Below are 4,583 nucleotides of genomic sequence, written 5' to 3'. Positions count from 1 at the left end.
GCCCGCGAATGTACTTTCAATAGACATTTTTTCCATTCTCCAAGCTTCGCTAATGGCTGGAAATAGATAATCGGTTTGGTATTTGTAGAACTGAGTTTTCGCAATGAAATGGATTCCCACAAACTGAAAGAAATACTCTAACTTTTTAAAACTTGAACCACTAAAAAGTGCGGCCGCTGCACAAAGTAGATTGCCGGCTGGCAGTTGCCCCAGCATGGGTTGTGCAGACCATGAGAACGGATGATATTGTGTACAGGTGGCATGTATTTTAAGGTTAGTGCCTCGAATTGCATGAGTCACATTAATCAATGGCTCCCCACATACTTCCCCACCAACCAAATGCCCACATTTCAGCATAATAATAATATCAATCAAACAACTATCGAATACAATGAATTTGGCCTCTTTCCTTATACTGTCACTCTGCATCCCAGCTGGTTCGGCCTGTAACGTTGAGGACATGTCACTCACATGAAAGGTAGAATCTCTGATATCATCTTCCGCTATGTTCAGTGATATTGATGGTGTTTCATTGTCGTCCATTACATTCTCTTCCATTGAAACATCTGTTCCTTCACCGGCGATGGGAGAAAAAAACAATTTCTTCAACTTTCTCGCGGTCTTAGTTTTTGCGGGTGTGGATTCTGTGAATTTATCTCCGACTGCATCCGAACTACCAGGAGGACATTCACTATCAATGACTGGTGGTGGTATAGCTCCGTTGTCAATCACTTCATATTCTTCCCATTGGCACGATGCATCTCCAGTCTCAAGTCCCTGCCAAAAGGTTTGACAAGCAACATCTCTCGTTCGCTTCACTGTCTGTGTAGATCTAGTTCGTACACCCACTCGCAACTAGAGGACAGATTGGAAAAGGGATGTTCAGTTTAAACACAACTTACAGTATTGAACTATTAACAGTGAAAAACAACATAATATAGTGACCGGGACACTAACCTTCTTTTGCTTTCTTTTCTTTGAAACTTTCTTGCCTCGAACTTCAACATCTGGACGCTGTTGCTCCGACTCGTGTGTGCATGTCTCCACTTCCTCTTGCGATGCAACGACTATATTTTCACGATAAGCACATCCATCACTCACTGACGCTCCATCGACTCCCTGAAACATAGAACTTTCATTAGTATGTATAATAATATTGAAAACACAAAATGTACTTGTGGACCAATACCCACGTACATCTCAATAGCAAAACACGAATCAACGCATTGTGTAGAACATTCTAACGACAATTATTCAGGCATTGTTGATCTAGTTAGATGGAACTGTCAAGATCCATACCTCGGGCTCCGCATAGACTTCCATTGATGATATTATTGAAGATGACGCTTCAGCAACTCCCTGAAACACAGTAATTGCATTAGTATGGAAAGAACATAAACTTTGTGCAGGCGTCAACGGCTCATCTGAATAGACATGCACAAATGATCAGTTGTCAAAAATAAATAATTCTCTCTCTCTCTCTCTCTCTCTGTCTCACTCTTTCTCTCTCCTTCAGCTCTAATCAACAGTCATGGAACATTCACTGACTGGCGCACCCATGGTTCAGTCCATCTCACCATTCCATCTCCTCTTCCCATCTCCCACTAGGCTTCACGAATTGAAGATACAACAGTACTTATGGAGTGTGAAACTACACATAACATAATGGGTGATGGCGACTTGAAATTAGTTCAATGTGGAAGATTTCAGGATTGGTGGGATAGAGAGGGGACAGCATGGGTGATGGCGACTTGAAATTAGTTCAACGTGGAAGATTTCAGGATTGGTGGGATAGAGAGGGGACAGCATGAGTGAGTCGAAGTGGAACGTGAGCGGATACATTCCTGCAAAGATGTACTCAAGAGTGATGAGTCCTTACAGCCTTTTCAAAAGAGAGCCCCTCTGTGGTGGGTGAACTACCAGGAGTAAGTTTCATGAAAAATGTGCAGTAATTTGCTGGCAATTCACCCACTTAAATAAACTTTGCCACCCATGATTTCTGCCTAATGTGCATATTATTTGTGATTTTGCTGTGTTTTCGCAGTCTAAATTACTGCAAAAATCATAGATTTGTGAGCGAAACATGACTTTTTAAGATGTTGCCTCTTGGAAACCTTTTCTTCCTGCAGAACCAGTTAAGCAAAATGTTGGGAGAAATTCACCAATTTCGCTTGGCCAGTGGAGATTTTGAACCACCCCTACTTTCGTGTCAGGAAATCCATCCTTTATTTTCTACTCGGACATTTTGGTGCAATTTTAGATTATTGTTAGCACACTCAATACTTTGAATGTAAATCTGCAGTTAGGGGTGTATTATTTCAATTTCATTTAAAATGTCGAGTGGCCCTTAGCCATAAACTTAAGTGTCCTCAGCCTGCAAATTTAGGACATGAGAGTGAATATGCGACATATGTTGGTACAGTGACACAAGCATAATTTAAAAAATCTTTAATAACTGGGCAATACATAGGTACAAGAAATGAAAGAAAATTCATGAGAATTCCAGCTCTTCAACCGAACAGGGTAGAAAGCCATCTAAGTTTTGGGCTATTTTGAACAGAAATGCTTTGGCAGAAATGTTTCTGGGCTCTGTAGATGTGGAAGTGCAAAACAAAGAACTGATACTGACGCACCAGTGATTACCTTTAATTTATAAAGGTAACAAAAAGCAGAAGCTAGCTAAGAGATATACATACGCGTAGCCTAGCTTCGGGCTACAGCTCGGACCAATCAGTAAACCCTTGTTTTGCAGCTGCTGAAGCCAGGACCTGTGCAGCTGCACGCTCAGGCCGTACTGAGATACCAAGTCTACGGGATCCACATGTAAATAATGAAGGAACTGTTGCTGAAGGACGCCAAGGATGATGAAATAGGATCGGACCCGTACATTGAGGAACTAGGATCACACGGGTTGGAGGCAACATTGATCCCCGTCTTATCTTTCCATAATTTGTATCTCCCCAGTGCTTTTTTATTTATTTATTTTAATTATACCGTGCTGGCAGACACGCCAGGAGGCATAATAGCGCACCACGTGAACAAACACACAAGCAACAGGAAATTTACTGCACTAAAGCAGATTGCGGAACCGATAAGATCAGAAACAAACAAAGCTCTCTCATCCTGAACATAACAGTGGTCTCAATTTTACCAGCAGCAGATCAGTTGAAGCCGGCAAGCTTTGTTTAGCAGAGAATGATAAAAAGAAAGCTTGGATAAAACTGAAAGAAAAATGGAATTCCAAACGGTTGTACGTGGTGGTATAAGCTACAGCTTTGTTAGTTTCTGCATTGGGCCTAGTTCCTCAAGGGGAAGGATCTGGAAATGTCGAAAGACTTGCAGAGCACATTTGTTCAAAAGAATCTCATGAGTCCTCGTCTCTTCTGTTCCCTTGCTGGTCCATCAAACGAAAAGTGCTTCCAAAAATACTATGAGAAAAGAATATTAGTTTGAAAAGTCTCACTGTTTATCAAACCAGCCAGAATCCCAATATCCAAGAGTAACTGGAAAAGTATTTCTCGCAGGTGGGCATTCCAGCAAGTATTACATTCTTCAGTTCATCAGGCCATATCCATGCATTGGCCAGTGACCATATCAATCATATTAAGGAATGCTGTTAAAAGTGTGATCATTATAATGTGATGGGTTCTTGAAACTAAAGCACATTAAATAAAAAATAAAAAAGAAAGCCATCCATCTTTGGCTAACATGGCAGATTTGGCCTGTGTTCAATTAGTGTTGGCTAGTGTTATATGGTGACGCATCTGGGAGTTCCCCTAGACTGCTTTCCAGCATATGTGCCACATCCTGTGCTGAAAGTATGGAGCGTGTCACAAGGCTACATGAAATGTAAACACTTTGCTGTTCACAGGCTCGTAGAAATGACGTGTCAGGAAATCAGACAGGGAGGAGCCAATGAGACAGAATATGTTATTATTGGAAACGATGAGCCATATGAAGCGGTGACTGTTAAACCAGCACAGATTATGAATGTGGAGGCAGGAAGACCTTTCTTGACAAAGTAATAAAAAACAGAAATGGGCCAATGGCCTATCAACACTACGTTTTATATAGTGCCTCAGGTGGATGTGCTTCAAACTTAGCAACATTTGAAAACAAACAAACTAATAGCCGGAGGAGTCCGTCATTAAATCATATATGAATCACCAATAATAAATATAATCGAACTATGTTCATGTTTGCGTGATGCGGGTTTTATGCTTCAGTGGGATCATTTAAAAATAGGCTTGACAGACAAAAACTAAAAAGTTATCAAATCCGAGCAAGAAGATGCATTACACATATTTTTTCAAACGACGCTTGTAATTCCCTTTCAAATGCTAATCTACATTTGCGTTGCCAAAGCAGCCATTGTGTGGGTATGTCTTGGCCTGGTGTAGCAATGGTCTGCTCTGCAAGACTGTGCCATCTCATTGTCGGCTGACAGGTGGAGTATGTGTCTCGCCAACCATTGTGAGAATGTTGAATGTTGCTAGGGTTACATCTTCGTGTATCATTCTAGAATGTTGACGGAATCATACACGAAGATGTGGCTGTGTTGAAAGGGCCCACTCGGGGGCTCC

At 41.3% G+C, this 4,583-nt stretch overlaps 1 pseudogene; it reads left to right on the top strand.

Annotated features, from left to right (window-relative positions):
* Nucleotides 1-2,830: 2,830 nt before the first annotated feature.
* On the top strand, nucleotides 2,831-3,620 carry LOC138510803 (uroporphyrinogen-III synthase-like; annotated as a pseudogene).
* The last annotated feature ends 963 nt before the right edge of the window (nucleotides 3,621-4,583 follow it).

Source organism: Ambystoma mexicanum, chromosome 6p (genome assembly GCF_040938575.1).
Source record: "Ambystoma mexicanum isolate Mex_15411 chromosome 6p, UKY_AmexF1_1, whole genome shotgun sequence".
Lineage (NCBI taxonomy): Eukaryota > Metazoa > Chordata > Amphibia > Caudata > Ambystomatidae > Ambystoma > Ambystoma mexicanum.
The sequence above is the reverse complement of the archived record's forward strand: the minus strand, read 5'-3'. Positions and strand labels throughout refer to the sequence as shown.